Source organism: Anser cygnoides, chromosome 1 (assembly GCF_040182565.1).
Source record: "Anser cygnoides isolate HZ-2024a breed goose chromosome 1, Taihu_goose_T2T_genome, whole genome shotgun sequence".
NCBI lineage: Eukaryota > Metazoa > Chordata > Aves > Anseriformes > Anatidae > Anser > Anser cygnoides.
Genome location: NC_089873.1, coordinates 206210217 through 206222648, shown reverse-complemented (window position 1 = coordinate 206222648; position 12432 = coordinate 206210217).

Genomic DNA, 12432 nt, shown 5'->3' with positions numbered 1-12432 from the left:
CCAAAGAGATCATTCTTTTATTTTTGAACAAAAGAAATCAGACTGGGGCAATATCTGTTTGAATAGTCAGCCTGCATAATAGAAACAATTACTTAAAGCCTAACTTATACATTAGTGGGTGCGTACATAAAAATCTATCTTACGCAAACAGTTTTGTCTTCTGTGGGGAAAAAACACTGTCTTTGTATATGTGAGGTTGGTGTGTGAGTTCCATGGATTCCTTTAGTGTTACTTTTTTACAAGCTAGATTTTATGAAAACTCCCAATTCCCCTTAGTTAGAATTATGGGTGGGCTATATTTTGCTTCTCGTCTGTTTTTAACTGTTCAGCATCCATTCTGTGCTATTTCCCTTTATAGCTGATGTGAGTAGGTAGCTCATCCAAAGTAGATATTCTCCTATGACGGCATGAATCACCTTCAGTACATTTGCACTGACTACACATGGAGCTAAAATGGACTACTTTACCTCATATGCTGCCACAGGCAGAAGTTATAGGGCATTCTACTTCATTCCCATGTTATCCCTGTTAAACAGGGTGTGCTTGATTTTCCCTGCTGTTTTGACCCAGTTTTGAGCCCACAGATGTTATGAGAATTAAAAAACTTCAGCAAGCCACGACAGTCCAATTACAGAAACCCTTGGAAAAACACGTGGAGCTTTAAAGTAGGACTTTTCCCCCTTTGTCCCCTTGGGATGCCGAAGTCTGCCAGTGGCCAGTTTGAGAGTCCTGCAATCCTTCTCCCACTCCCCCAGCCAGCTTATGTAAGGAAACAAAGCTCCTGTTTTAACATGGACATATAACCATGATCTGCTTTCACAATGCAGACATCATTTGGGTGTTTTTCAAGAATATCTACAATATCTGTCACTGTATGTAGATAGATTAATAGACTGATAATAAACAAGCATTTGAACTTGAGGCTTCCAAACTACAGTGTTGGTGTCTGCTCCCTGGTACACCTTCTCTTGTCAGGGTACCTTAGCTGAAAAGCCACCTAACAGATTTTTTTGTTTGTTTAGTATGGGTAGGATTACAGAGATAATACTAACTACTGAAGAAAAACAGTCATGAAGAGGAACTCAATTGACTTGGGTATGTTTCTATCTTCAAGAATAAAGTACAGCTCTAAAATTCAGGACTAAAAGGCTGAACATGCCTCGTTCTTTCACTTACAGAAACACTTGGAGACCAACCTACATATGTGTCTAAACTAATATCCAAAGCGAACACAAAGTATGGACTTGAGAAGAGTCTTGGCTTCATACCCAACTGCCCACGGAGCAGATACTACTGACAAAGGAGTGCCAGAAGGCTCCCACAGCAGCAGATTGACAGGGTCAGCTCTGTGCTCTTCTCCCAAAGATCATTCCCAACAGAGTGGCTTATGTCACTAGGAAGTAAGGAAGCTCCTAAGGTCCTACAGCAGGGAGCTTGGCTCCATTCTCAGAATTTTTTCGTCCTGCTCAGCCACAGAGGCAATTCAGGCCACAGGTCAACCCAGCCACAGGAAGGATGATGAAGGACCCCATAGACTTGTTTTGTTCCCCTTCCCTGGGTCAGCAAAGGTGGAAAGAGACACAGATCCGAGCCGACCATGCAATGGATCAAGACTGCAACCACCTAATATTGGAGCATGGCACCTACTCAAAGTGGAGGAGGAGAGTCTGTCACTGCCACTGAAACTGTCCATTTCACTGAGATTTTGAGCCAGTCCTGGGCATAGATACACCCCTGAAGTTTTAAACTCCATCTGTGTGACACAGCAGCTGAAAATCCGATATGTATGATGAAAATTTTAAATTGAGAGGACATTGTTCCCCAAGGAGGTTAAATATTTAGAATAAGGAAAAATGACCAATTGCATAAATTTCTCAGAGAACAGCACCTGAATACTTGGAAGAGTAATGCAAAAATTCGATACCTTCACCAGCAATACTGGTAATATTGAGACAATTCGATCCAAATTTAATGATAGACAACAGCACAGCATTTGGCTTTGTTAAGTATTACTTAAAAGCTATGTGGATAAGTGGTGGCTGGTTTTGTTTGTTTGTTTGTTTTGTTTTTGTTTTGTCATGTTATTATGGATGAACAAAACAACAGAAGCTCCTCTTGTATTAATGCATTGAATAAGAGCTCTTGGGGTACCAGTTGTCTTCTTCAGCTCTCTGCGGACTTCCTGTGAGACTCTGAGCAACTCATCTGAGTTATCTGTATCTATGAGATCAGGTTCTGAAATGTAGATGATGCACCCTTTTCTCATAAAGTACTGAAAGGACTAAGCCCACATATTCTGTCTTGGGGGTGACATGCATAACTGACTAGGTAAAATTATTGCAAATTGTTCACTTGAAAATTCAAGCAGATAATAGTATCATATTTGCAAATAATCAGGTTTCCTTTCCAAAGCAGAGGGAGAGCTGAGTTAATTTCTTTTCTTGTATTGCTATATTTATATAGCTTGTGCCTTTTTTCTCTTTATTTCCCTATAGGGCATGCATATAAAACATTTACATTAAACTAAAAAAAAAAAATCTCCAGTTGCTTTATTAACTTCAAATTCACTTCCACACAATCCTCTTAATTAAAACTCTACCCAGAAGACTGGTTCACAGTTCATGGACATCTCAACCATCTTTTAAACAGGATAAAAAATAGTGAAGCAGCAACACTTTTAAGTATATTGCAAATACGTAGGTATTGGTAGTAATTCAAGCTTTCTTGTTAATAACATAGTTCCAAAGCTACTGCCTCTGTGGGAGCCATTACTATTCAAATAACATTGTGCAGTGTTATTCATTTCGGATAACATTCATTTTGAATTGCGATTGTACCAGGAATTATTTCGAATTCAATTTTCTTCAAGCTACAAACCTGGCACTTCAGTTAGGTATATGCATAAAAGCATCTGTGCATATGTACAAGGAATGAAAGAGTTTCAAAGGAATAGTGTATTGGCCTCACCAGCTGTAATGGGAGCAGATTTAGCTCTCTGATCAACATAGGCTGGAGACGGAGAGCACAGAGTACTCCCAAAGAAATAATTAAATGTCCTTTCTGTCCAGACAGGGTCTCTGCATTGAGCAACTCTCCATGAAATTTTAGCAGGAGAACTATTCTAAAATAATACCTTAAGTTAGTGACAAAAAGCATCTCCTGTTTTCCACGATGAAGGAAAGGAAGGCTAAGCCTAAGCCTCATGAGACCCCACCTGGAGCCCTGCATTCAGCTCTGGGGCCCCAGCAAAAGAAGGATAAAGAAGGATATGGAAGTATTAGAGCGAGTCCTGAGGAGGACCACGAAGATGATCAAGGGGCTGCAGCACCTCTCCTGTGAAAACAGGCTTAGGGAGTTGGGGTTGTTCAGCCTGGAGAAGAGAAGGCTCTGAGGAGACCTTACAATGGCCTGCCAGTACCTAAAGGGGGATACAGGAAAGCTGAGGAGGGACTCTTTGTCAGGGAGTACAGTGATAGGACAAACGGGAATGGCTTTAAACTACAAGAGGGGAGATTTAAGTTAGATACAAGGAAGAAACTCTTCACTCAGAGGGAGGTGAGGCACTCATACAGGTTACCCAGAGAAGCTGTGGATGCCCCATCCCTGGAGTTGTTCAAGGCCAGGCTGGATGGGGTTTTGAGAAACCTGGTGTGGTGGGAGGTGTCCCTGCCCAAGATTAAATGATCTTTAAGGGTCCCTTCCAACCCAAACCATTCTACGACCCTATGAAACCCTACCAGTCTGCAGCCTTTTTAATGCAAACATTTCAGGAAAATAATGTTTTGCACTATCTCTGCTACTGTTTGCAAACCTCTGAAGGGCATGAATTCCCATTGAAGATGCTGTGAGTTGATGCCTGCATCCCCTGCAGTCAATACAAATTCTCCTGGCAGCTGGATAAAAACCTAAGCCATTTCTAGCACATACTGACAGCTGTAGCATGGCTGTTCTAGTTGGTCTTCGAGGCACTAAAGTACCATAGGGGAAAGAGGAGAAGAAAAGGTGAGACAAGGATGAAGTTGTTTGTGTTATGGTTAATTCTGTGTAAACTGAGAGCTGTCTTAATGCTGGACATGAGGAAATCTACCTTTCCAGATCGACAGTGAGGCTTCAGAAAGTACAGAAACAGTGGTTTGGATTGCAGAAAGCTGTATTACATTTTATTTTTTTCTTATTTAAAGCAATCACCCTTGGTTCCCTGTTGAGTTTGCTATTCTGTAATAAGCTTGCTCAAACACTCTTCAAAAATAAAATATTCAATAAACTGGACTTTCACTTTGGTTAAACAGCAGATGTTCCTGGTTAGAGTGAAGAAAGCAAACAGATTTGGATAAATATTGCCTCATGCATAGTGACAATCATGCTGAAATCTCAGCAACAGTTAGTATTAGCAAATGTTTTTCGAAGCGTTAAAAACACAAAAATAAGGCTGTGATGGTATTTCTCATCTTATTCCAAGTGTCTTACGAAGGACTGCTAGGATGCACTCCTGATGGAGAAAACCACTTGATGTAGTTTTCCCACACAAAATGCCTGACCTTTCACTTAGTGAATTTTATGACTGTAGGAATAAGACACAGCTTTAACCAGAATCAGGATAAACTCATGCTAGGACTCACTATATCCTCAGGCAATACAATGTGAAATCAGTACATATGAGCTAGAGTATAGTTGCATTTGTGTTGTCCAGGGACTAATTTAGACTTTCTTCTTGGTGTTTTCTTTTTGACTAACAGACCATGGCAAGCTGCAGGAAGTAATTCAAAGCAACAGCAGGATGGTCATCTTCAGGTGCATTTTAATGGCTAGCACTGGAATTCTGCAGTCAATATCTTTTTCCCTGCAAACTTGTAGAGATGCAGCAGTAATGCTCGCTAACGAGCAACCCACAAGGTCTTTTCCATGGCTACGTCTGTATCTCACGTATATCCACAGCACAGTTCACCTATTCCATTAGCCCATGTTACAAACTGAGATGACTAATGAAACAACTTTTTGGGGGTGTAGCAACACAGAGTGGGAGACCAGAGAGCCAGCCCGCAACCCAGAGCCCCTGAGGGACTGCAGTAGCAGGCACGGTTACTGCTGTGGCCTGTCCTCATCATCTGAGGTAAACTTAGGAACCAAAGAAAAGAGCCTGAGACATTTGAATGGAAGAAACTTAAGACATTTTAAAAAGTGTTGAAGATAGAGTGTTATTCTGTGTTTGTGACTATAGAGACAAACTTTCCCAAACTGAAATCCAGTCTCCAAGTGAGCTTGGTATAAAAGTCAGGCTGTGTTTGGCTGCTTTTCTTATGGCCATCAAGGAGCAATATGTCTGGTCTAGGATGGACTATCCTCCAGCTGTCTGCAACACTTCTGTATATTTCTCTTTACCTTAACAAGTTGCAGCAGCTAGAATATTTACCCAGAAAGAATGTCCCCATGTTCATTCACAAGATGTGTCTTAATTTGCTGTTTTCATTCTTTCTTTTTACATTCAGTAAGGTACCTTCCACTACATAAAATGGGGCATGAAAGATTCTTTTACCAGAAGGGAAAGACAGTCAAATTTCCTGTACTTAGAGTGTAGAAGAGTCTAGTGCTAGCTTTCACTCTCAGTAATTGTGCATGGCTGCTGCACAAACCTTCCCAAGTCAATTTGGACATATGGTAACATCAGTATTAGTCTATGCTTGTTTAAAAAGGACTGTCTGCACCACTTTAAATCTGACACTGTGTTGTCAAAAGTGGACCAATACTCCAAATGAAATGTTTTCAAGACCATGTTTATTCATCTTTCTGCGGATTCTTCCTTTCCTTGGCTCTCTGGGAGATTCTTCCCCCACGTCTTTGCATCTCAGCTGGGGAAACCCTTACAAAGCTCCAAGGTAATATGGAGGTGTTAAGGTCTGCACAGAACCAGGTGGAAGACCATTCACACTCAATGTCAGGCTTCAGATTTTCAACACTAACACTGTCAGATTTTGTCATTTGCTTCTAATACAGTGAGGTAATGTCGTTAAAAATAATATTCCAAAGTTCCTAATTTTGTAAAATAGTCAACTTGTAAGCACCCTATTCATTACACGTAAAGGTCAATATTTCTACAAATAAATGCATTCCAAATAAACAAGTTAAAAAGCTTTAACTTTCCTTTAAGTAGGTGTATTAGCTGTATATTTAACAGTGACTAATATCACCCTCTTTTATTCAATATATTTGGCAATAAACTATGGGTTCAGTCTCTGGATATCTGACAAATCTGTCTCTAATTCAGAGGGGATTCTCAAAGCTCTCAGTAATTCACATTCCAGTCTCCAGCCCTAGAAGTCGATGATTCAGCCCTCAGGGACAAAATTCACCTCCTCAGATAATGAACGCTCAATTCTAAATTTGAAGTGCTTGGGGTCTTTATTGTCTGAAAGAGCTTCATGAGCCAGGATGAAGTTTGTGATTCTTTGATCAGTCAGAGCCCTGTGTCTGATCCCTGGCTAATTTGAGCCATTTTCAGCTAATAATTTAGATGTATGGACCAAGTCCAGGAGGTCTGTTGGTCAAGAAGCGGTCACCACTGATACTGATGCTAACAGCAGTGGAAACTGGAATTTGAACATTCAGTGCATTTTCTAAATCTGCTATTACTTTAAACGTGCCATGGTTACCTTTCTTCATGTCAGTACTTCATTAGTCACTAAAGCACTTACTTCTCATCAAAGATTAGTTAAGTAGGTGTACTGGGTTTACGTGGCAAGGTTTTGGTAGCGGGGGGGCTGCAGGGGTGGCTTCTGTGAGCAGAGCCCAGCAGCTGCCCCATGCCAGATAAGAGCCAGCTCCAGACAGCTCCAAAAGGGACTTGCTGCTGGCCAGAGCCGAGCCATGAGCTACGCTGGTTGCACCTCTGGGAGAGCAGAGTTAAGGAAAGGGAAAATCTGCTGTGCTACAGCAGCTAAGAGAGAGGGGTGAGAACTGAGAGAGAAGCAGCCCTGCAGCCTCCAAGGTGAGTGCAGCAGGAGGGCAGGAGGTGCTCCAGGCACGCAGCACAAGTTCCCCTGCGGCCCGTGGAGAGGCCCCTGGTGGAGCAGGCTGTCCCCCTGCAGCCCATGGGTCCCACACGGAGCAGATCTCCACGCTGCAGCCCGTGGAGGAGCCCCCGGTGGAGCAGGTGGATGTGGCCTGGAGGAGGCTGCGGCCCATGGAGAGCCCCCGCAGGAGCAGGCCCCGGGCCGGAGCTGCAGCCCGTGGAGAGGAGCCCACGCAGGAGCAGGGGGTCTGGGGGGAGCTGCCGCCCGTGGGGGACCCGTGCTGGAGCAGTTTGCTCCTGGGGGATGGACCCCGTGGGACGGAGCCGTGTGGGAGCAGTTCTTGAAGAGCTGCAGCCTGTGGGCAGCCCCCCAGGCTCAGTTCGGGAAGGACGGCATCCCGTGGGAGGGACCCCACGGGGAGCAGGGGCAGAGAGGGACTGTGAAGGACCCTTGAGCCCTTCTAACCATATTTTCTCCCCCTTGCCCTTTGAGGAGGGGGGTGTGGGAGAATGGTAGTGATGGAGCTCAGCTGCCCAGCTGGGTAAAACCACCACAGTAGGCACTTTAAGTTTCAGGTCTCAATCTTTATCCATTTTTTACTTAGAAAGAGCAAAACAAGACTGCAGTGTTGTTTTTTTTTTTTTTCTATTAGAAGAATCTCATTTGGGGGATATAAGTTACAAATGACTTCACAGTTTTTGTTCGAACTTTAAAAAGAAAATTCACCTTCAGGCATAACATAATGACTAGGAAATTTCACTCAAAAATGTAGAGAATTTTTATCCGTTTGAATGTAATAGAGGCATCACTGTTGCCAATTGATATTCATTGTTAAAGTATTTCACTAAGTCAGAGTCTCAAGCATTATATTTCATAAGGAAGCTGATTTTGTTGCAAACTCAGTAGTCGTCTTTTGTGTGATATATTCAACTTTCCACAAAGAAACAGCCATATAATAGAATTGCTAGAAAGTTCCTTTAAATCTTATCAAGAAGAGCTGCAGTTGTAATCTTGAATCTTAAAAATATTTTGCATTAGGAATCATGCCCTGAAGACAGTGTGCTGAGCATAAAGAATGGAAGGGTTAAATTGAACGTGAAAAGGCTTACTATTTTTCCAATTATTAAAAGATAAATACAATAATTTTGTACCTTGCCTGTCTGCCAGTTATACCAAACATCAAGCTTCCCAGTTTCTTTGGACTAAAGGAGGAATCAGTGTGAAATAACAGTATCCAGGGAAACAAAACAACTCAGACATGACATTAATTCCCTGATGTCTCTGAAGGTAATGTCCCAGCTTCCTGTATAGTGGCCAGAGACCTTAAGCCAGCTGACTCCTCTGAAAGAATATCTTGTGTAGTTGTACACCAGCCCATGATGTTTTCATTCAGAAAGGAAATAAATGAAACAAACAGCTGTGGTGACAGGTTCAGGGACTGAACAGGGTCTTTTCTAAACAAATACCAGCTTTTAAAAAGAAATTATAGAAAAGTGTGAAAAGTGGTATTTGACAAAATTAGTGAGGAATTCCTGTCATCATAAGGTTTTCAGCACTTCAGTTCAGTTCGGTTCAAACCCTGAGTAAATGCAACAAGTCTCTCATGTTAAGTCAGAAAGGTGAGACCGGATTCCAGCCATCCCTAATCATGTAACCCAGTATAAAAGCTATCCAGTCCCAAAAGATCTGCAGAGCATCCTCTCCAACCTGCCTCCTCTGCATTTCTGTACAAAACAGGCTGCAGGTGCAATTATATTTGCTGTATTGCAGTGCCATCAGGTATGTAAGGACAGGCATGGATAGTTGTGAGGAGCATCTCTAATGGACAAGACAGAGAAGCAGAAGTCTGTAATTGTGAGCTACACTTCTTAGTCTTACTCTGGCACTGTTATAGCAAGTCAGTCTTCTTTCAATGCCTTGTTTCCCTATTATAAAATGAGTATAGATACATCACTACAGATTGGCAATGCCTCACAGGGGTACTTCTTGTGAGCTGCAATTAAGCAACGTCTGTAAAATATATTGAGATAATATCCAGGAAGCAAAATGTCTGTTTGAGAAAGCAAAACACCATGAGGCAGACCAAAAAAAAAAAAAAAAAAAAAGGTTTATACATGGTTTATACATGTATTAAGAACAAGTCTTAAAAGCCAAAATGTCTTTTATGTCTTTTGTCCAAAAGATAATTCATGCTTCACAGTACATCTCCAGTCATTTTCACTTTATCCTGTGTGAAACAAAAAGATTTTGAATGTAAGAGAAATGTATTATATACCCATAGCTCTAAAGTAATCTGAAACCAGACATCAGGGTTCATCTAATTTGTTAAGAAAACTATTTGTTACCTATTGGTGTGAAAATCATGTTTACTGCTTATATTGCCTGAGGCAAAACATGAAGATTCAAAGTTAATTTTCTTTCATAAATAAAACATCGCAAAAATCTTCACTGCGCTGTGCTTTGAGTGTAGGCTCAAGTGTTGGTGTCTTGTTGCCATCTACTGGGTAGGACTTAATTCCTGAAACCTGTAGGTTTTCACTCTGCCAAATACACCTGCGATCCAAATAAGTGACCGTGTATACGTTTCAGAATTCTGAATACATTGTGTCTAGTGTAGCATTTTTTATTCATTTTTTAGGATGCATCTTACAACGCTATTTGTCTTCAGAAAGTATCGCTGCTATTAAGTGTGTGGTACTTAAGGAAATATAACCGCTCCCTCTCAGCAATGCACTAATGCAGGCAAAGAAACGTGAATAATAATTGTATCACAAAAAAGAAGCCAACACATGAATGCTTTAGAAGATTAACATATAAGGCCATTATACTAAAGAGCAGCTCAGTAAATTGTGTTTATAAATGCAGTCGGTGTGATTTATAAGGCATGAAGCTGAGCCCTGATTTGGATTCCCTGTTAAGATGCACACTGTGTTTACCTAGGCTGGGAGTCAGCAAAGCTCTTAAACATTTGGGTAACTTTTAAGAACCCAATAATTCCACTGATTCGAAACACACTACTCACCAGCTACAAGCAAAATGCATACTTCCATGTGCTGAGCAATTGGAGCTCTATATAATAAGGCAGAATAGCTCCCTTCAATGCCAAACTCCTCTGCAATAGCCACTGAAAGAGTTATTCTAGGAAATTATCCAAAAATATAATATATAATCTAATTTTAAATAGGAAAACATATCTCATATGGCAGCACAATGGGGAAAGCTGTTCACAGGCAGGGTAAGGAAGGAAGGTTTATTCTGGTCCACTTTTTCAGAGCAGTCCAAGCTACGGAATCACACCAGCTCCTAATGTGCTGACTCACACCAGCATCAGGCCCTTGCACTTGAGGAACCTACCTATGTCCTAAACCCATGTGTGTAAATATTCAAGCATTAAGAATATGAAAGACCCAAATGTGTGAAGTGTTGAGTACCTTCAGTAAAATGTGTTCAGACACTCAGTGAGAGAACGGATTCTTAAAACTATGGGCATCACACTCGATCACTGAATCCAACCAAGGTCTCAAGTTCAAAAAGTCTGCCTTTTGAGCTGGAAGGAAATAGCAAGCAGAAATTCTTGCTGAGTGTAACTGGGTAATTCTCTAAATAGAAATTAATGTAGTCTTGTCAGTATTAAGAAAAGCTAAAAAAAAAAAAAAGGAAAATCCAATTGATAGGACATTAGACCTCAAAAGAGGAAAAATTCTGAGATCACAAAACATGAGAAAAATCTGAGACAGACAAAAGTACTCAGGCTGGTTTTATAAAAATTAAATTATAAATATTAAATCTTTGTCTGACAAGCTGGACTGTACTTTTTCAAGGATATAACAGAGAGCAGACAAGGATAACATGCTGGAGGTAATCTAATTTGATTAGAGAGAAGCATTTGATGAAGAACTACACAGTAGGATGGTAAGTACAGAAAATCCAGCACGTTGCCCTTGAATGTTTGGAGGACAGTGGGCCTATTTTAATATGGGGTTATGGTTCAGGGGGGAAGGAAATGAAAAGTGAAACACCACTGATGTGAAACTGTGGACTTAAACCTTCTTCCAGATGAATGACCAGAAAAAAAAAAGGTTTTTGACAGCAAGGAGAACAAAAGTAAATCTTTTAAATGAAATGTAACCTGTGCAGTACATAAGTCCACAACTGCAACTAGGAACCAGATAATGCTTAGAAGACTGCATTCACAGACCTTTTATAAAGGACACACAAATATATTGTAAGTTTCAACACTCTCAAAAGTGAATCCATGTGGTCCTGAAAGATCTGTATTTTTTCAGAGGAGGTATGTGCTCCAGTGTGAACAGGAGATAGCCATGAGAACTGGTAACACAACATATAGAACTTCTACACATTTATCTGTTGGCTTACAAGATACCACTGATGTAAAACAAAACTTATCAGAAGATAAAAGAAATGTTTCTTAAAGCACTGAATGAACATATAGATAGATAGATAGATAGATAGATAGATAGATAGATGATACATACATACATATAAACATAAATAGATAAAAATGGGTTTTTACTTACAAAGTTGAGCAGTACAAAGGATATTTACAAACCTACGAAAATGCTAAAGGCAGAAGTAAAAGACAAATAACATTTTCTGAAACAATAATAAGACGACAGAGTCAAACAAGTAATATTAAATACGAGGAAATGTTATCAAATCCTGTTCACAAAGAAGGGTACAGAATATCTTCCTCCATATAAATGCCATTGATAATAAACTAACAATTCTGGAATTTGGAACAAACGTGGGTTGTCAGGCCTCATGTGGGTCTGTCGGCTGAGGCAACAATCATCTATCATTACAGTATCACGCTGCTTAATATAGTGTGTCCTGAGCCTTAGCAGAGATTTCTTGGCCCTGCCGTAATAGCAAAGGCATCTTTCTCATTCTAATCTATAAAGGTATTCAAAGTGGAAAGTCAATGGAAAGGTGCATCCTACTCCTGTATCAGAAGTCATTTTCGCAGCAGCACAGGCTCTTTGCAAATATGGCAGCGTGAAATACCAGCTTTTTCTCTTTGTTTCATTTGAGAATGTTTCTTCTGAGATGTAAACATCTGCTTGTCTTTCTGAAGGCTATCGGCAAAGTCAGGCAGGTAGATCTGTATTCCTTCACACTAACGATATGGTCAGCCACCTAGGGTGATCTTACTCCACACTCATCTTCATCACTTTCTAGTTAGAAGGATGTGTCTTGCAGATCTTTTTTTTTTTCTGATTAGTGCATCATAAAAGGGTAAAGAGAACTGGCATGTTTTTAATTTTCTTTTAATACATCTATTGCTTTACTTTAAAAAACGAGGTGTGTTAGATGCCACACAAGAGCTGCTGATTTAAAGGAGGTTGTAAGCATTCTGCAGTATAGTCACAGCAAAGCTTTTGTCTTTGCCAAAATATTTCATTAA